At 41.3% G+C, this 21,508-nt stretch overlaps 1 pseudogene; it reads right to left on the minus strand.

Annotated features, from left to right (window-relative positions):
• Positions 1-10,216: 10,216 nt before the first annotated feature.
• LOC131519366 (cytohesin-2-like) lies at positions 10,217-11,492 on the minus strand (annotated as a pseudogene).
• Between the last annotated feature and the right edge of the window lie 10,016 nt (positions 11,493-21,508).

Here is a 21,508-nt window from a genome sequence, read left to right on the forward strand (position 1 = left end):
TACAGAAGAGCAGGGCCTTTTCATTGCGGTAGGCTCCGTTGATAGAAAGTGGTAGGCTCCTGGAGAAACACAAGTTGCCATTGGGCTGAGAATGATGACTCGTTTCCATTTTACTGGGGTATAATCATTTGCTGAACAAAAGTCTCATGAAAATAATGATTGGTGCCTTGGCTGCCAAATCTGAGCCTAATTCTTTTTTAAATTTTTTTAATGTTTATTTTTGAGAGACCGCACAAGCAGGGGAGGGGCCGAGAGAGAGGGAGACAGAATCTGAAGCAGGCTCCAGGCTCTGAGCTTTCAGCACAGAACCCTATGCAGGGCTCGAACTCACAAACCATGAGATCATGACCTGAGCCGAAGTCAGACACTTAACTGACTGAGCCATGCAGGGGCCCCATAAGCCCAGTAATTCTTATTTAGGGAAGAAATCTAGGGATGTTAACTACTACTAACCTTACCCTTCACTCCTGCGGAGTTAAACTGCCAATTCTTGGTTACTTTTTTTAATTTTTTTTTTTTATATTTATTTTTGAGCGTGAGGGAGACAGAATCCCAAGCAGGCTGCATGCCATCAGCACAGAGCCTGATGCTGGACTCAGAACTTAGGAATGAACCATGAGTTATGACCTGAGCCCAAATTGAGTTGATGTTTAACCAATTGAGACACCCAGACACCCTCTTGGTTACTTTTTTGGGGAGGTATCTTGTTCAAGGCTATTACTGCTACCAATGCTATAGTTCTATTTCTTCCCACCTCAAGGACTCTTCTTCAGCCATTCATTAATCCCCCAAAAGCATTTCTTTTCACCACACTTGAAATGTACAACTAACTTTCTCTGTCACAGAATGATCTCAAATAATTTTGGCTCTCAAATTAAGGAATGTATATAATTGGAACAAAAACAAAAATTTTGAAGAATTACTCTCCTGGTTCTTAAAATGATTAAGTCTCTATTCAAATACTCAATAGTCCATTTAACAATGATATTTTAAGTAACCTCTGACTTCATCTTTTAAAAAACAAGAAGCACCTAGATGGCTCAGTCTGTTGAGCATCCAACTCTTGATTTAGGTGAGGTAATGATCCCGGGGTCTTAGAATTGAGCCCTACATACAAGCTCCATGCTCAGTGTGGAGTCTACATGAGATTCTCTCTCTCTGCCTCTACCCCCTCTCCCATGCTTTCCCTCTCTTTTTCTCTCTCCCTCTGTCTCTCAAATCAAACAAAAAACCAGGCGCCAGGATTGCTCAGTTAAGCATGTGACTTAAGGTCATGATCTTAAGGTTTGTGAGTTCGGCCCCACATCAGGCTCTTTGCTGTCAGTGCAGAGCCTACTTTGGATCCTCTTTCTCCCTCGCTCCCTGCCCCTGCCCCACTAGCTCTTGCTCACGCACACACTCTCTCCTCTCTCAAAAATAAACATTAAAAATTTTAAATTGAAAAAAACCCTGATACTCCAAAACATGTATAGGATTGAAGAATCTGAAATTCACAGGTTATTTACTGAATGACCCTTCTGATTTCTAAAGGGGGAAAAAAAAAAAGCCAGTTTAATTAGCTATGCTCTCACCATGTTTCTCCATTAGATTTTCCTTTTATTTGGGAAATACTTCAAACATGCAGATAAAGGACTGTATGAACTTGTTACCCAGCTGTTTTGTTTTTTAAAAATTAAATCCTACAGATACATATGGAGACCCCTGTATACCCTTCCTCATTCCTATTTTCCCTCCCTCAGAGATCCAGCTATCATGAATTAGTGTTTTAGAACTAATTCCTGTAAGTGAGTTGGTACTCTCTCAATCCATATTTATGTACCCAAAGAAGTTAGTGATCTGCAGGTTTTATTTTTTCTTCTGCAAGTTTTGAAACTTTAAACAAAATTGTACATTACATATCTTGCAAATTTCTTTCTTTTTTTTAACGTTCATTTATTTTCGAGAGAGCACGAGGAAGAGAGGGAGACACAGAATCTGAAGCAGGCTCCAGCTCCGAGCTGTCACCACAGAGCGTGACGCGGGGCTTGAACTCACAAATTGAGAGATCGTGACCTGAGTGAGCCAAAGTCAGTTGCTTAACCGTCTGAGCCACCTGGGTGCCCCACATATCTTGCAAATTTCTTTTCACTTCAACTTTGTTTCCATGATTTCTCTGTGGTAATTGATGTAGTTCTATTCATTCCCTTTCTACTCCACTGTAGTCTGGCTTTTATCTGTACCTTTACCTGAATAGCTCTCAAGTTCATCTAGTTCCTATTTCCAATGGACACTCTTCATGCATGGCTACATGTGTATTTTCCTCAAATTAGTCTCCTTGACATCTCAGTTTCTCTTAAATCTGTTTATCTTCAGTTTCAAGATACCCAAAATTTGTTACATTACCTATCTACCTTGTCAAAATACTGCTATATGTATTCCCAAAGAAACTTGGTTTTTGCAACAAGTGGTGGTGGGAAAATCAGATACCCACATAGAAAAGGAAGTTGGATTCTTATACCATATACAAAAACTAACTACAAATGGATCAAAGACTGAAATGTTAAGACTCAAAACCATAAAACTAAGAAGAAAACATAGGAGGAAAGGCTTCATTCCATTGATTTGGCAACGATTTATAGGATACCAAAAGCACAAGCAACAATAAGGGAAAAAGGTAGGGGCACCTGGCTGGCTCAGTCAATAGAGCATATGACTCCATCTCAGGGTCGTGAGTTCAAGCCCCATGTTGGGCATAGAGATTACTTTTAAAAAAACAAGTAAATTGGATTTCACCAAAATTTAAAATTTCTCTGCAACAAGGGACATAAATCAACAATAGAAAAGGCAGGGGCGCTTGGGTGGCTCAGTTGGTTAAGCGGCCGACTTCAGCTCAGGTCACGATCTTGCGGTCCGTGAGTTCGAGCCCCGCATCAGGCTCTGGGCTGATGGCTCAGAGCCTGGAGCCTGCTTCCGATTCTGTGTCTCCCTCTCTCTCTGCCCCTCCCCCGTTCATGCTCTGTCTCTCTCTGTCTCAAAAATAAATAAAACGTTATAAAAAAATAAAAAAATAAAAAAAAAGAAAAGGCAAACCACAAGATCATGAGAAGATATTTGTAAATGACCTATCTAATAAGGGGTTACTATCCAGAATATATAAAGAACTACAAGATTAAGAAAATGGGCAAAGGGCTTGAACAGATATTTTCCCAAAGATGGTACAAATGGGCGATAAGTGCATGAACAGATACTCAACATCACTAATCATTAGGGAAATGCAAGTCAAAACTACAGTGAGACAGCACCTCACACACACATTAGTGTTGACAAGGATGTGACAAAATCAACCCCTGTGCACTCTTAATGGGAAAGTAAAATGGTATAGCCACTATGGAAGACGGTATGGTAGTTCTCAAAAGATTAAAGATAGAATTACCATTCCAATTCCCGGTATATACTCTATACTCCAATTGAAATCAGGGCCTTAGAGATATTTGTATATCTATACAGCATTCACAATAGCCAAAAGGTGGAAGCAACCTAAGTGACCCTCACAGATAAGCAAAATGCAGTATATGCATACTGCATACAATATATACTGCATACTGTATATACATACAATAGAATAGTATTCAGCCTTAAAAGGGAGGAAATTCTGGCACATGCAACATCATGCTACAACTTTGAAAGCGTTAACTCTGAAATGAGCCAGTCACAAAAAGGCAGACTTGTATGATTACATTTATATAAGGTAACTAGATTAGTCAAATCATAAAGACAGAAAATAGAAGGGTGTTTGCAAGGTGAGAGGAAGAATTATTTTGTTTGTTTACATTTTATTTTTGAGAGAGAGAAAGAGCACAAGCAGGGGAGGGGCAGAGAGAGAGGGAGACACAGAATCTGAAGCAGACTCCAGGCTCTGAGCTTCAGCACAGAGCCCCATACAGGGCCCAAACTTACAAACCGTGAGATCATGACCTGAGCTGAAGTCAGATGCTCAACCAACTGAGTCACCCAGGTGCCCAAGAATTACTGTTTAATGGGTACAGAATTTCAGTTAGGGAAGATGAAAAAATCCTGGTGATGGGTGGTGAGGTTGTACAACAATGCAAATATACTTAATCCCACTGAACTATACACTTAAAAAAGTGGTTATGATGGTAACCATTTATGGTTTTTTTTTAAGATCTTTTATTCTTAAGTAATCTCTACACCCAACATGGGGCTAGAACTCACAACCCTGAGATCAAGAGTCACATACTCTACTGACTGAGCCAGCCATGTTATGTAAGTGTATTTTTTTTAATTATTTTAAGGAGGGGTGCTTTGCTGGCACAGTTAAGCTTCCGACTTTTGATTTCGCCAAAGATCGTGAACTCACAGTTCATGAGATGAAGCCCCATATCAGGCTCTGCACTGACAGCACAGAACCTGCTTGAGCTTCTCTCCCTCTCTCACTGTACCTCCCCCACTTGATCTGTCTCTCACACTCTCTGTCAAAATAAACATTTTTAAAAATTATTTTAAGGAAAGAAAAGAAACCTCAGTGTCAACCTAATCCAGTCACAGACTTCATAGCCATTCCCTACTATATTTACTTTCTAAATATTTTCTGTTTATCGCCCACCCCCCCATCCCCCCACCCCCCCACCCCACCCCCCGCCCCTTTGCTTCATTCCTAATGCCACTGCCTTAACTGAGAACCACCTGAACAGGCTATTGCTATCATTTCCTAATAGTTCTACCCTCAGCTAAGAATCCCTCTACACTTGCCTCCATACGGTGGGTAGATTTCTAAAATCCTCTTCCACTTGGGGTGCCTGGGTGGCTCAGTCAGTTGAGCGATCAACTTTGGCTCAGGTCACGATCTCATGGTTTGTGAGTCTGAGCCCTGCGTCAGGGTCGGCGCTGACAGCTCAGAGCCTGGAGCCTGCTTCAGATTCTATGTCTCCCTCCCTCTCTCGGCCCCTCCCCTATTCATGCTCTGTCTCTCTCTGCTTCAGAAATAAAATAAAATAAAAAAAAATTAAATCCTCTTCCACTTAAAGCCCTGTTGAATAAAGCAGCAACTTTCAAACTTTAGTCATGAAATCCTTTGTTCAAAATAAGTCTCTTTTGGGGCACCTGGGTGGCTCAGTTGGTTAAGTGCCGACTTCAGCTCAGGTCATGATCTCACAGTTCGTGAGTTCAAGGCCCCCTGTGCTGACAGCTCAGAGCCTGAAGCCTGCTTCAGATCCTGCGTGTCCCCCTCTCTCTCTGCCCCTACCATGCTCATGCTCTGTCTCTCTTGCTCTCTCTCAAAAATAAAAAATAAACATAAAAAAAAATTTTTTAATAAGTCTCTTTTTTAAAAAGTTTATTTATTTACTTTGAGAGAAAGAAGAAGAGAGAGAGAATCCCAAGCAGGCTCCACACTGTCAGTGCAGAGCCCAATGTGGGACTCAAACTCATAAACCATGAGATCATGACCTGAGCCAAATCCAGAGTCGGACACTTAACCTAATGAGCCATCCGTGCATCCCTATCCCTGTTCAATATAAGTCTTAATTAAAATTCTAACAGACTCTGACTGAAGAATCTAGGTCTGGAGACTTGCCTACTCAGCCTTACGTATCCCTCTTATTATAGAATAGAGTTCAGGGGAAGGAAAAAAAAAAAAAAGAGGTTAGAGTGGGAGAGAGCCAAAGCATAAGAGACTGTTAAAAACTGAGAACAGGGGCGCCTGGGTGGCGCAGTCGGTTAAGCGTCCGACTTCAGCCAGGTCACGATCTCGCGGTCTGTGAGTTCGAGCCCCGCGTCAGGCTCTGGGCTGATGGCTCGGAGCCTGGAGCCTGTTTCCAATTCTGTGTGACTCCCTCTCTCTCTGCCCCTTCCCCGTTCATGCTCTGTCTCTCTCTGTCCCAAAAATAAATAAAAAACGTTGAAAAAAAAAATTAAAAAAAAAAAAAAAAAACTGAGAACAAACTGAGGGTTGATGGGGGGTGGGAGGGAGGGCAGGGTGGGTGATGGGTATTGAGGAGGGCACCTTTTGGGATGAGCACTGGGTGTTGTATGGAAACCAATTTGACAGTAAATTTCATATATTAAAAAATAAAAAATAAAAAAAAAAAGAATAGAGTTCAAAGGGGTGTCTTGGTGGCTCAGTCACTTAAGCAGTCAACTTTTGATTTCAGTTCAGGTCATGATCTGGTTCATGAGTTCGAGCCCCACACTGAGCTCTGCACTGACAGTGTGGAGACTGCTTGGGATTCTCTCTCTCTCTCTCTCTCTCTCTCTCTCTCTCTCTCTCCCCCTCCCCCACTCATGCTCTCTCTATCTCTGCAAGTAAATGAATAAACTTAAAAAAAGGAGTAGAGTTTGAAGACAATGGGAATCAGTATTCATTCAATAAATTCCTCAATTTCTACTATTTGCTAAGCAGTGAGAATCCAACAGAATAAGATACGATATCTGCCCTTGTGGAAATTACAGGCTAATGGGAAAGGCAAATAGGACATTTTAAATTCCTTAGCTTAGTCTCCATATATGTCTCTACACAACTCTGAGCCTATTCATTTAAGGAATATTTATTCAGCATTGGCATAGGCTCTAATTATTGTTTTATTATTGTTGGGGTAGTGAAAGAGACAAATAGCTTTTCACTCATTTTTTTCTCTCAAGGGGTAGGATATTTCAACATTTTTGTTGATTTCATTTTGGGGTTTCATGGATAAGTGTGTTTTGAGAACTTTAGTTGAAATATAATGAATAATACTGTAATTATTGATATGGTAATAAGTCAAGTTGCTGTATCTGGTATAGCTTATCATTAAGGAGGGGTTTAGACTCTTAATCTTTAACTTAAAAGATTAATGCTTTATAGGTTCTCAATGATATTACATATGGATGGAGACCATTTTTCAAAATAGTGGAATTAATTCAAGAACAATTGACAACAATGGTATAAAACTAATATGACACACAGATTCCTGAGCATTGTCCATAGTATAGTCCTGGTCATGTAGATATCAGGGTTGTTTGATTTAATCATCCAAGAATGGCATCTGTTTTCAGACCTAGGGAGGGAATGGTTCATAAGTGTAAGATGTCTTCAGATGAAATTAGTATTCAGAATGCTATTTCTTTTTTGTTTGTTTGTTTCAATTTTGAGAGAGTGCAAGCAGGGAAGGGCCACAGAAAGGGAGAGAGAGAATCTCATATAAATAAAACTTGAACATTACCAACCAACTTAACCTAATTTACATTTATAGAACACTCCACATAACTGCACCAGAGAATACACACTCTTTTTAGATACACACAGAACTTTTACCAAGATAGATCAATTCTGAACTATAATACAAGTCTTAGTAAATTCATAAAGATTCTAGTTATACAACTATGTCCTAGGGCCACAATGGAATTAAATTAGAAACCAATAGCAGAGGGGCACCTGGGTGACTCAGTCAGTTAAGCATCTGACACTTGATTTCAGATCAGATCATGATCTCTTGGTTCCTGAGTTCAAACCCTGTGTCAAGCTCTTCACTGACAGCATGGGCCTGCCTGGGATTCTCTGTCTCCCTCTCTCTCTACCCCTTCCCCACTCACTTGCTCTCTCAAAAGTAAATAAATAAACTTAAGAAAAAAGAAAGAAACCAATAGCAGAAAGATATCTTAAAAATCCCCCAGTATTTTATTGAGAAAATTGTTTTAATGTTTATTTATTTTTGAGAGAGACAGACAGAGTGCAAGCAGGGGAGAGGCAGAGAGAGAGGGAGATACAGAATCTGAAGCAGGCTCCAGGCTCTGAGCTGTCAGAGCCTGACACTGGACTCAAACCCATGAAATAAAACAATTCTAAATAACCCACAAGTCAAAGAAGAAATTGAAGGGAAATTTAAAAATATTGGAACTCAATGAAAATATAATTTATGGAATTCAGTAAAGCAGTACTTTTGGGGATATTTGTTCTAAACCTACTAATTACTCAGCATTTAACAGAAACAAACTATTGATTTATACAGCAACACAAATGAATCTCAATTACTATCAGTGAAAGGAGCCAGTTAAAAAAAAGTATATCTTGTGGGGCACCTGGGTGGCTCAGTTGGTTAAGCGTCCAACTTCCACTCAGGTCATGATCTCACGGTTCGTTCGTTTGAGCCCGAACTCTCTTTTTTGAGAGAGCGTTGAGCTCTGTGCTGACAGCTCAGAGCCTGGAGCCTACTTTGATTCTGTGTGTTCCTCTCATTCTGCCAATCTCCTGCTCATGATCTGTTCACCTCTCAAAAAATAAATGTTAAAAAAAATTTTTTTAATTAAAAAAAAAGTGTATCTTGTATCATTACAGTTCCAATTTTGATTTTTTTTAATTTTTTTTAACGTTTATTTATTTTTGAGACAGAGACAGAGCATGAACGGGGGAGGGTCAGAGAGAGGGAGACACAGAATCTGAAACAGGCTCCAGGCTCTGAGCTGTCAGCACAGAGCCCGACGCGGGGCTCGAACTCACGGACCGCGAGATCATGACCTGAGCCGAAGTCGGCCGCTCAACCGACTGAGCCACCCAGGCGCCCCTACAGTTCCAATTTTTAAACATTCTGGAAAATGCAAACATATCTCTAGTGACAAAATGGTCAGTGGTTATCTGTGCCAAAGTTTGGGGTGGGGAAAGAGGAGGGATTATAAAGGTGCATTAAGGAAGTTTTCTGGGGTGATTGATACATTTATTTTTATTTTGGTGATGGTGTATGGGTGTATAAATATGCAAAAACCTCAAATTGTCCACTTTAAATATGGGCCTTTTATTGTTAATCAATTAGGGGCGCCTGGGTGGCGCAGTCGGTTAAGCGTCCGACTTCAGCCAGGTCACGATCTCGCGGTCCGTGAGTTCGAGCCCCGCGTCAGGCTCTGGGCTGATGGCTCAGAGCCTGGAGCCTGTTTCCGATTCTGTGTCTCCCTCTCTCTCTGCCCCTCCCCCGTTCATGCTCTGTCTCTCTCTGTCCCAAAAATAAATTAAAAACGTTGAAAAAAAATTTTAAAAAAAAAAATAATAAAGTATTTAAGAATTTTTTAATTTTTTTTTTTTTTTTGAGAGAGAACGAGCATTAGCAGGGGAGAGGAACAGAGGGAGAGACAGAGACTCCCAAGCAGGCTCTGTGCAAAGCCCAAGGTGGGACTCAATCCCATGATGCTTAACCGACTGTGCTACCCAGGTGCCCCTGTTTTGTTGGGTTTTTTTAAACATTGCTCTCTTATGATGGAAAATTTTCCACTGGGCAATTAGTCACAGAAAGCAATAAACTTGGCCAAGCTTTTTTTTTTTTTTCTTTATCCTAGTCATGTTAAAATAGTTCTTTATGTTCTATATATATATGTAATTTTATGTACTTGGAAAAATATCATTATACAAGTCTTTGGTTACTGCTTACAGTGCACACAGATTTCTTGAATAACAGCCTTGTAAAAATACTCTTAAACATTTTTCTGCATGTTTTATTATTCATAGAAATTCATGTTTTCTATTTCATAGAAATCTATTCAAAGCAACCAGTATAACTCTTTTTATTAGGTGCATAGTAATTGTGGGAATGTCACATAATTTATTCATCTATTACTACTGGTGACATTCACATTGTTTCCAGGTTTTTGCCATCATGAACAATGCTATGATAAACGTATTTATTTGGTTTCTGTAATCTTTCTTGTTAACTTCTAAGTATTTTATGTGTTTGGTACTATTGGGAGTAGAATCTATTCGGTTTGCCACATGCCTATTGCTAAAATAGAGAAAAGGTATTGATTTCTATATGGTTCCCTTTATGAAGGGTTGACTCTGAGAAAGGAGAAATGGGGAGTAAGGGGGCTGGGCATGATTATTTTTTCATAACATGTATTACAGAATTAAGAGACCTTTTAAAACACGTGCATGTGTAATTTTTATAAAAATTAAATACAAAATAATAAATGGTAATGGGGCATCCCTATTAGTTTCTGATTTTATCTGAAATGCTGTAGTGTTTTACCAGTTAGGATAATACTGGCTATTTGTTTAGATATATAGCCTTGACTATTTAAGTTGTTTCCTGGAATTCTTATTTAAACTTATTGTTATTATTTATCATTTTATCATTTATATTATGATGTATAAATGCTGACTTATCAAAGGTTTTTCAGCACTTAATAACAATGTCACGATCCTAATATGATCACAATAAATTATAGTGATTTATTTTCTCAATATTAAGCCACCCCAGCATTCCAAAAATAGTCTTTACTAAGTTGTAGAATATTATTCTTTTGTACATTGATGAATTCTCTTTGCTAATATGTTATTTAGAAGAACTCCCTCTCCGAGGAGGAATTCTTTCTCTCTCTTTTTAGTGGTTAAGTAATGAATATGATTACCAACAGTGTTGATTACAAAGAAGAGAAAGGTGCTAGAGGTAGTGAATTTTTCTAAATGGGAAACCAGAATCTGGGCCCAGGAGTTCAGCTGCCAGGGAGGGGCAGCTGTGTAGTAAGTAATGGAGTTGGGGGCAAGGGGTCAGGGCTGCTCCTCCTTCTTCTCGACAAAATTAGCTTCTTCCTTGCCACCAGCATCTCACAGAAGGGGGTCTGTGCTCCCAGCTGCCTGGATGGACTTGATCCACTTGTCCTTCTCTGCCTGCATGGGGGCCAAGACCAGGTATACCCCCCTGCCACCTGCCTCCATTTTGCAGAATTCAGTGAGCTGCCCCATGTTGTTGGAGATGCAAAACTCAAAGCAGTTTGGTTTCTGAGGCTCGTACGCTTCTTGAATGTTCAGATTCTCCACAGGGATGATTCCTGCCAGCTCCTTGTCTGTCATATTCTCAAAATAGTAGAGGCAGTTGTGGTGACAAACCAGCACCAACTCTGCATCTTCACCTGACCTCCTCCCAGCTTAAGGAGCTGGCCCTTCTGGTCCAGGTTGAAGAAGGTATGGGTTAGACCATTCCCATCATCCTCAGGAATACTAAAGGGCTCATTTCAGATGCTGTCATAGAGGTTCCTGAGCAGCAACTCAGGTCCCACTCTTGTCGATGCCTTGGTTCCTGGCCCCAGAGTGCTCGAGGCTGGACTTCTTCTAGACATTGGGATTGTGAAGGCTGGTGTTCAGCATGATGAGGCGAATAACGGCACCTCACACGTATCTGTAGATTAAAAAACACTGGGATTGCACAGGCAGATTCACTGGGCGAAGGCTTCTATCATCTGGTCAACCATCTGGGCCTAGCGCAGGAGGCAGAAAGCTCCATAGAAATTGCCTGAGGGCCTGCACCACATCAAGGTCTGGGAACTCATACAGATCCACAAAGGCATGGAGCAGTGGCAAGTTCAGCCCTCCTGTCTGCCAGAGGTAGACCCCATGACCATCTCATTCAGGCCCTTGCCCTTGTACAGGATACTGGCATGTTCTGGAGAAGTTCCTTCTCCACCAAGAACTAGATCGCCTTCTGGAGTCCATGCTGAAGTTCCTCCTGACCACTGCTGTCTTTTGGTTCTGTTGCAAGGTTTTAGCTACCTTCTTTGGCCTCCAGACCCTCCACCTTTCCAGTGGCTTCACTGAGCTCCTATGGGCGCTGGATCTCTACCAGCAGCTCGGGCCTCTGCCACTAGAAGTTCTCCAGCTGCATCCACTCCTCCAGAGTTGGGTCTTGAGGGCTCACCGGCACCAGGCGCTGTCCTCCATAGTGACTAGGAAGGTCTGTGGGCCTGGCCAGGATCCACTTAGGCCGGCAGGCTCGGGTGAGCCCACTCAAACTCCCAGGAACCAACGCCTCCTTCTGTGTGCCAGTCTTCCACACTGAAATCTCTTCCTTAGCCTCTCAACCGCCCTGACTATAGGGAGTTTTGCACCTATAAGTAAGATCAGTCACTAGTTTTCTCTTAAGAAAAAAACAAAATAACAAAAACAAAAACAAAACAAACAAAAAACAAAAAAATGGGCACTTGGGTGGCTCAGTTGGTTAAGCATCCAACTTCAGCTCAGGTCATGATCTCACAGTTCATGAGTTTGAGCCCCGCATGGGACTCTGTGCTGACAGCTCAGAGCCTGGAGCCTGCTTCGGATTCTGTGTCTCCCTCTCTCTATGCCCCTCCCCTGCTCATGCTTTGTTTCTCTCTTTATCAAAAATAAATAAACATCAAAAAAATTTTTTTTAATTAAAAAAAACAAAAAGCCTATAGCAGGCTGCAGTGGAGAAGATGGAACAGCTGTGATGTAATAAAAAGAACATAACTTTATAAATCAGAAGATGACATTTAGCGTTAAATATTTACTAGCACACCAAAACAAGATCATTTTCAAAATCTAAGCACTATGTTCTATGATTCTACCACACTTTGGCATGAAACTTCAATCAAGATAAATGCAGTAATACAACAAAATTAGGATTTTATTACCCTTAGAGTGGCATCAGGCAACCACTGATCTTCCACTGCAATAGCAAGACAATGAATTTTTAGGTATCGAGCATCAGGTTCCATCCCTAAGGATAGAGGCTGTTAGTCTCTTTTTTTTTTTTTTCAACGTTTTTTATTTATTTTTGGGACAGAGAGAGACAGAGCATGAACGGGGGAGGGGCAGAGAGAGAGGGAGACACAGAATCGGAAACAGGCTCCAGGCTCCGAGCCATCAGCCCAGAGCCTGACGCGGGACTCGAACTCACGGACCACGAGATCGTGACCTGGCTGAAGTCGGACGCTTAACCGACTGCGCCACCCAGGCGCCCCTAGTCTCTTTTTTTTTTAATGATTGTCATTGTTGGGGTGCCTGGGTGGCTCAGTCGGTTGAGTGTCCGAATTCGGCTCAGGTCATGATCTCGCAGTCTGTGAGTTCAAGCCCCGCGTCAGGCTCTGTGCTGACAGCTCAGAGCCTGGAGCCTGCTTTGGATTGTGTCTCCCTCTCTCTCTGTCCCTAACCCACTTGCATTCTGTCTCTGTCTCTGTCAGAAATAAATAAACATTTAAAAATTTTTCTTTTAAATTATTGTCATTGTAAATTTCTACCTTTTTTTTTTTTAATGTTTACTTATTTTTGAGAGAGAGAGAGAGAGAGAGCAAGCAGGGAAGGTACAGAGAGGGGGACAGAGGATTCAAAGCAGGCGCTGGACTTACAGCAGAGTAGGCTGTAGGTCACTGATTTTAACTGAAATGATTTCGTGTTTTATCATTTTGTGTACGACTACCAAGTCATATAAGCATGAAAAGCATTTTAATTATTTTAGCTAATCCACAGTACTATTTTCACAATGAGAGCCCATCCCTAAGATCCATTATTCGAATTAATAATCCATTAATGTCTTCAATAGAAATTAATTCCTGTCATTCATTGGTTTAATAAGCAACATACCTAATGTTGATTAGAGTTAAGACAACTGAAGTGCTTCTAGCAATCCCTTTGGAGTATGATTTCCTAATTAGAATGCTAGCTGCACCTAGAGTATAATTTTAACCTAATATATCCTTAATATTTTACTCTCTGTACTCAAATATTTTAAATTGTTTTAACATTTATTTTTGAGAGAGAGAGAGAAACAGAGTGCGAGTGGGGGAAGGGGCAGAGAGAGAGGGAGACACAGAATCTGAAGCACACTCCAGGCTCTGGGCTGTCAGCACAGAGCCGGATGCAGGGCTCAAACTCACAAATCGTGAGATCATGACCTGAGCCGAAAGTGGATGCTTAACTGGCTGAGCCACCCAGGCATCCCTGTACTGAAATATTTTAAACTAAATTATAGATATTGTAACACTGGATTCATATACCAATTCTGCCACTTAATAGCTATATAATATTGCATATGAATATAATTTGATCCCTCGAGACTCAGTTTCCTAATTGAGGATAATACCCAGCAGAATGGTGAGAATTGTATAATGGGTAGGAAAAAGCATTATAAACTTTAAAATAGTCTACAAATTTTAGGCATTATTATTGGATAATAATATCTCAAATAGAGGTTAGGTTCTTTTGAAGTCCTTTGAGGATTTATTCATGACAAGGAAGATTCGATGAGGTCTAATGTTCACCTATTATAAATATTACAGTTTTGATATTCTCTTTGTCTACAAAGACAGGGAAAAAAGCAAAATAAGTAATTATGAGGTCCCTTACCCAGAAGATCAAAATAATTACCCTAGACTGGCCCTGGGGCCATAATCCTCACTAATACTATTGCAGTGGAGGATTCTCATATGAGAGCAGACTTAATAGATCTAATAAGAATAACTAATATTTGGGGCGCTTGGGTGGCTCAGTAGATTAAGCATCCTACTCTTGATTTTGGCTCAGGTCATGATTTCACAGTTAATGGAATCAAGCCCCACATCAGGCTCCACACTCAGATTCTCTCCCTCCCTCTGCCCCTCTCCCCCATTCACACACTCTCTCTATATAAAATTAAAAAAAAAAAAAAAACAACTAATATTTGTCCAGTGTTTACTATCTTCTAGGCAATGTGCTAAATATATTATCTTATTTAATCCCCATAATAACCAATAAAATGGTTATTTTAAAATAAGGAGGGGTGGGGGCGCCTGGGTGGCTCAGTTGGTTAAGCACCTGACTTCGTCTCAGGTCATGATCTCACCGCTCATGAGTTCAAGCCCTGTGTCGGACTCTGTGCTGAAAGCTCAGAGCCTGGAGCCTGATTCCAGTTCTGTCTCCCTCTCTCTTTGCCCCTCTCCCACTCATGCTCTGTCTCTTTCTCTCAAAAATAAATAAACGTTAAAAAAAAATTTTTTTTAATAAAATAAGGAGGGGTGCCTGGGTGGCTCAGTCATTTAAGCATCCAACTCTTGGTTTTCAGCTCAGGTCATGATCTCAAGGTTTGTGAGTTCAGGCCCTACATTGGGCTCTGTGCTGATGGTGCAGGGCCTGCTAGTATGATCTCTATCTCTCCCTCTCTCTCTGCCCCCCCCCCCCCCCCGCTCCCTCACTCAAAAATAAACAAACTTCAAAATGAAGAAACTAAGTCTGGCTCAATCAGAAGAGCATGTGACTTCTTTTCTTCTTTCTTTCTTTCTTTCTTTCTTTCTTTCTTTCTCTTTTTCTTTCTCTCTTTCTTTTGGAGAGAGAGAGAGAGAAAGAGAGAGAGAGAGAGAGAGAGAGAGAGAGAGAGAGAGAGAGAAGAGAGGGAGAATCCCAAACAGGCTCCACACTATTAGCACGGAGCCTGATGAAGGGCTCAAACCCACGAACCATAAGATCATGACTTGAGCCAAAGTCAAGTCAGACACTTAACTGACTGAGCCACCCAGGTGTTTCTCTTATCTTTTTTTTAAGTTTTTAAATTTATTTTGAGAGAGAGAGAGAGAGAGTGCAAGCAGGGCAGGGACAAAGGGAGAGAGAGAGAATCCTAAGCAGGCTCCATGTTCATCATGGAGCCAGACTCAGGGCCAGACTCAGGGCTCACCAACCCTGAGATCACAACCTGAACCAAAATCAAGAGTCAGATGCACTTAACCAACTGAGCCACCCAGTCACCCTAGAGCATGTGACTCTTGATTTCAGGGTCCTTGAGTTAGAGCCCCATGTTGGGTACAGAGATCAATTTAAAAAATAATAATAAAGAAAAAAAAAAGAAAATGAGGAAACTAATGGAGCATCTGGCTGGCTCAGTTGGTAGAGCATGTGACTCTTGGTCGTAAGTTCAAGCTCCATGTTGGGTGTGGAGCATCCTTTAAAAAAAAAAAAAACAAAGTTGGGGGGTGCCTGGGTGACTCAGCCAGTGAAGTGTCTCATTTAGGCTCAGGTCATGATCTCGAGGTTTGTGGGTTTGAGCCCACATCAAGCTATCAGCTCAGAGCCTGGAACCTGCCTCAGATCCCATATCTCCCTCTCTCTCTGTCTTTCTGCCACTCACACACTGTCTCTTTCTGTCTCTCAAAAATGAATAAATGTTAATAAATAAATATATATATATATATATATATATATATTTTTTTTTTTTTTTTTTTTTTTCAAATGAAGAAACTAAGGCTTAGAGAAATTAGGCAACAGACCAAGTGGTGATTCAAGGATTTAAGCTCAGGCAGTTGTTGTTGTTGTTGTTGTTGTTGTTGTTTTTAATGTTTGTTTATTTTTGAGAGAGAGAGACAGAAAGAGTGCAAGCAGGGAAGGACAGAGAGAGAGGGAGACACAGAATCCGAAGCAGGCTCCAGGCTCTGAGCTGTCAGCACAGAGCCTGACATGAGGCTCAAACTCAGGAACCGAACTTAACAGACTGAGCCACCCAAGCACCCCTCAAGCAGTTGTTCTTAACCTATATTCTAAATACAACAGTTAATATGTAAATTTTATATCTATATTTAGATGTTTTGTATGACCATATATATAAATTTTCCCTGACATCCTGGACTTAAGAACAAGGAGGCAAACAAAATGCATGATGTTGCCTTCTTTTACTAAAAACAAACATATATTCATTCATTTATACATTCAGCTAGTTTTCCTGGGGAAACTCAAGAATATTAACTGTGCTCTCTCTCTCTCTCTCTCTCTCTCTCTCTCTCTCAAAATAAATAAACTTTAAAAAATAACATTAAGGAATTCTGAACATAGATTTTGTATTCAATCATTACTGAATTACTAATTTTGTTAGGTGCAATAGTGGTAGTATAGTTTTGTAAAAGAAAACTTTTTTTTTTTTTAGAGATGCATGCTAATGAAGGTGGAAATGCCATTGATGAGATTTGGGGGTGATGGGGGGCTTAATGGGGTTCAGAGCTGGCGGCCAAGAAAGAATTCTTTTTTTTATATATTTTTTTAACGTTTATTCATTTTTGAGACAGAGAGAGACAGAGCATGAATGGGGGAAGGTCAGAGAGAGAGGGAGACACAGAATCTGAAACAGGCTCCAGGCTCTGAGCTGTCTGCCCAGAGCCCGATGCAGGGCTCGAACTCACGGACTGTGAGATCATGACCTGAGCCAAAGTCGGACGCCCAACTGACTGAGCCACCCAGGCGCCCCAAGAAAGAATTCTTGAAGATGTCTTTCGTGTAAAAAGGTGATTTTTAAAGGAAATTTTTCCTCTTCAATGTTTATTTTTGAGAGAGACAGAGTGCAAGGAAGGCAGGCAGAAAGAGACAGAGACACAGAATCCGAAGCAGGCTCCAGGTTCTGAGTTATCAACACAGAGCCCGATTCGGGGATCAAACCCACAAACCATGAGATCATGACATGAACCGAAGTTGGACACTCAACTGACTGAGCCACCCAGGCACCCCTCTCCGAGGTTACTTTTATTCATTCCTTTAGGATTTTTGGTCCTGAATATCTCTCCAAGGACAACTATCGAAATTTTTGGTGATTTCAATACCTTCATTTTAAGTTCCTTGACCTCTTCTCCTCCAATGATATTGTTCTTCATCATATCTGAGCCACTCATTTCAAAGGCCATACTTCTGACCTTGTCATCACCAATAAATACAACTTGTCCATAATTTCATTTTATTACAAACTTTTTTGACCACATACTTTAAGATATGTAATTTTATTAATTTAGTAGTCTCCACATCCAACATGGGGCTCAAACTCCTGACCCTGCAATCAAGAGTCACATGCTCTAATATCTGAGCCAGCCAGATGCTCCAAAGATGTGTAACTTTAATATACATTAAATAATTTGGAGATAATTATTACTTACATCTGTCTTAAAGATTTTATTCTTTAAAAAAAATTTTGTTTAATGTTTATGTATTCTTGAGAGAGAGAGAGAGGGAGAGCATGCGACAGAGCATGAACGCAGAATCCAAAGCAGGCTTCAGGCTCTGAGCTGTCAGCACGGAGCCTGACATGGGGCTCAAACTCACAAATGGTGAGATCATGACCCGAGCCGAAGTTGGACACCCAACCGACTAAGCCAGCCAGGCACTCCTCTTTTCTTTTCTTTTTAAAAATTTTTCTTTATTTTTGAGAGACAGACAGAACACAAGAAGGGGAGGTGCAGAGAGAGAGAGGGAGACATAATCCGAAGCAGGTTCCAGGCTCTGAGCTGTCAGCACAGAGTCCGATGCGGGGCTCGAACCCACAAACCATGAAATCATGACCTAAGCCGAAGTCGGACACTTAACTGACTGAGCCACCCAGGGGCCCCAAAAAGGTTATTTTATTGAAGCACTGGGACAGGACCTATGGGCAGAAAAAGTTGCACTGGGGTTTTGAGGGGCAACTGGTTATATACCATGGACTTGGGGGAGGTAAAGTCCAAAGGGAAGTTTCCAAGGAGACTTTCATATGCTAAAGACATAGACTACTGGAGGCCTAGCTATTTATCAAGCTAAGGTTGTTTTTCCCTCTAGCAAAGCATTAACATTAAGACAGTAGGGAGTTCCTAGAGAAATATTTTACTCTGCCTGCCTCAAGTATCTGTCAATGGACTGCAGGTTATAAGAAAATTTAATTTTACCTGCCATTTCCTTCTTGCTTTTGATCCCCATATCACTTTGGAGGGGTGATGTTGGGGCCCCAGGAAACTGAGTCTACAGGTTTCCGGAGATTAGGTTCTTGATAAAATATTTGTAAACTGATGGAGACTCATGTCCTGTATGACTGTGATCTCTATCGGTTAACCATTTGTCTTCTTTTCTTTGCTTTGTTTTTGAGCAGCTAGAAGTGCCTGAGGAATATCACATACATCCCACTTTGGGTCGGGGGTGGTGGGGGTAGGGGGCAGCAGTATGTGCTAGCTTGTACTTTGTCCTCAGCCTTCGTTATGCTACCTTGTCAACATGACATCTGTAATTTTCATTAAAGTTGCTCAGCAAATAAACAAATATGGCCAAATATTAATTGTTGATTCTGGAAAGGAATATAGGTATTCATTGTACTAATATTTCTACCTTATGTGTGAAAATTTTCATATTAAGGATAAATATATAACAATTCTTACACATGAAAAAATCAAGAAAGTAACCTCACACATTTTCCTATGCCTACTTTTTTTTTTAATTTTTTTTTAACGTTTATTTATTCTTGAGACAGAGAGAGACAGAGCATGAACGGGGGAGGGTCAGAGAGAGAGGGAGGCACAGAATCTGAAACAGGCTCCAGGCTCTGAGCAGTCAGCACAGAGCCCGACGCAGGGCTCGAACTCACATACCGCGAGATCGTGAGCTGAGCCGAAGTCGGACACCTAACTGACCAAGCCACCCAGGCGCCCCTCCTATGCCTACTTTAACTCCCTCACAGAAGTGAGAATCCGTTTCTCAAAAAGAACCTTTTAAATCTACCTACTTCAATCACCATTTCTCCCCTTCACCCTCTGTCTTTTGGAAACAAAGTTGATGGCCCTCCTGTTTTGTTTTGTTTATTTATTTTGAGAAAGAGAGAGGGAGCATAAGGAGGGGAGAGGCAGAGAGAGAGGGAAAGAGAGAGAATCCCACGCTGACAGCGTGGAGCGTAATGCAGGGTTGGAACCCATGAACCATGAAATCATGACCTGAGCCAAAACTAAGAGTTGGTCAGACATTTAACCGACTGAGCCACCCTGGCACCCCTATTGTTTTAATTTTAAAAAATGGGGGGGTGGCACTTGGGTGTCTCATCGATTAAGTGTCCAACTGTGGCTCAGGTCATGATGTCACAGCTCGTGAGTTCAAGCCCCATATCAGGCTATCTACTGTCAGCATGGAGCCATGCTTTGGATCCTCTGTCTGCACCCGCCGCCCCCAGCCCCTCCCGTGCTCGCTTGCTCCCTCTAAAACAAAATAAAATAAATAAAAATTATTTTTCAAAAAATTTTTAATGTTTATGAGAGAGGGAGACAAAGAATCAGAAGCAGTCAAAAAAAGCACTGTCAGCAGGAGCTCAACCTTTAACCATGAGATCATTACCTGAGTTGAAGTCCAATGCTCAACTGATTGAGCCACCCAAGCACCCTGATGTTTCTCCTTTGTATTTAAAGATCACCTTTAGGCTTTTCTTTCAGCCTCCTTTCCTCTATTTCATCAGAAGCAACTCTCAATTTCTCCTTCCCCCTGTAGTAATTGTGGGTAGGGAGGGGAGGAAGAGAGGGATTTTGTGCCTTGATTTTGTCAAGTTGGCACTGTCTACTCAATGCTTAAACTTTTTTTAAAGTTTATCTATTTATGTTGAGAGAGGGAGAGCAAGCAAGAGCAGGTGAGGGGCAGAGAGAAAGGGAGAGAAAATCCCAAGCAGGCTCCACACTCAGCACAGAGCCAGAGGACAGGCTTGATCTTATTGATGAGGGAGCATAAGGCAGCCTGAGGGCAAAGTATGAGCTAACAACCTCCCCACTCCACTCCAGGTGGGATAAGTGTGATATTGCTTGGAGACTTCTGGCTACCCAAAAACAGGAAAGGACAAAAAAAAAAAAAAAAAAAAAAAGTTAAACTGGTAAGAGTCTCCACCAGTTTACAAGAAAAAAGCAATCCCATCAATGGTCTAAAGTCCAGGAACTTCCAACTGTCTTAATGTTAAGGCTTTGCTAGAGGGAAAAATAACCTTAGCTTGACAATAGCTAGGCTTCCAGTAATCTGTGAGCCTTTAGCATATGAAAATCCCTTTAGGAACTCCTTGAAGTTATCTCCCCTTACTCCATAAAATGGTCACCACCACCCCCCCCCCACACACACACACATACACTTATAGTGCAGCTCTTTCTGCTCATGGGTCCTGTCCCTGTACTTTAATAAAATCACCTTTTTGCACCAAAGGCATCTTCAAGAATTCTTTCTTGGCCATCAGCTCTGAACCCCACAAACCCCTCCATCACCACAAAACCTCATCACCATGACCCTGGTATCATGCCCTGAGCTGAAGTCAAGAGTCTGCTGATCAACCAACTGAGCCACCCAGGCACGCCTATGCTAGTTGTTGATCTAGAGTTGGATAATAAAAACCCAACTCAGACACATATATTACTTTACTGTTTCAAGCTCTTTTGTAGATATCACAAAAACAGTCATCTCTTTAACAGAAGACATCTCCCAAGGATGTGACTGGCCATTCTATCTAAATGTTTCTGGCCCATCATATTGCAGTTAAGTAGCCTTTGTTGCATAACAAAGCACCAGAAAGTAGCTTTAAACAACAATTTATTCTTACTATTTTGTGTGTTGGCTGGCCACAGCTGTGTGGTTTTTGTGCTTCATGTGATATCATCTGGGTTCACCCAAGGTAGCCTCACACATTGGTCAGTAGATGCCTGCTGTACAGTAGAATAGCAGGACTTCTCTACAAGGCTCCAAGAAAGTGAAAAGTAAAAGCTACAAGTCTCTTGATCCTGATTCTCAAACTATCACAGCTTTATTTGCACCACATTCTCATGGTTAAAGCAAATAGCAAGGCCAGTCCAGATTCAAGGGTTGGTGAAATAAATGCCACCTCTTGATAGAAAGACCAGCATGCATATACAGGAATGAAAGGAACTATATTGGTCGTCATCTTTGCAGACAATCTATCACATACTAAAAACAGCTGAGGAGGGGCAGAAAGAGCAGGGGAGAGAGAATCTCAAGCAGGCTCTGTGCTGTAAGTGTGGAGCCCTACGCAGCGCTCTGATC

The sequence above is a fragment of the Neofelis nebulosa genome, chromosome 8 (genome assembly GCF_028018385.1).
Source record: "Neofelis nebulosa isolate mNeoNeb1 chromosome 8, mNeoNeb1.pri, whole genome shotgun sequence".
NCBI lineage: Eukaryota > Metazoa > Chordata > Mammalia > Carnivora > Felidae > Neofelis > Neofelis nebulosa.